The sequence below is a fragment of the Penaeus monodon genome, chromosome 15, assembly GCF_015228065.2.
Source record: "Penaeus monodon isolate SGIC_2016 chromosome 15, NSTDA_Pmon_1, whole genome shotgun sequence".
NCBI classification, from domain to species: domain Eukaryota; kingdom Metazoa; phylum Arthropoda; class Malacostraca; order Decapoda; family Penaeidae; genus Penaeus; species Penaeus monodon.
In genome coordinates, this window is record NC_051400.1 from 37,229,826 (window position 1) to 37,230,149 (window position 324).

Genomic DNA, 324 nt, shown 5'->3' on the forward strand with positions numbered 1-324 from the left:
CTTTCAGTACACTACATACTATATAAATTTCAATAAAACCGAGATAAAACTCGTAATTCGAACGAACAAGAATTGGATGTGAAAGAGTGTTCGGTTTGAGAGAGAAGGAGAAAGGGCAGGGTGAAAATACATCTAAGTCTAAATTCACCGTGTAATATACAAATTTATTTTTGATTCTAGTAAATCCGAAATAAAGGCATCTGCACCACAATTATATTCTGACAAACGGGCATGATATCCACCCAACTTTTCACCTCGTACTAAATCTTGTTCATCCTTGTTATATACCTAAATTAACTTAGGAATGCAAATACACAGTCCTAA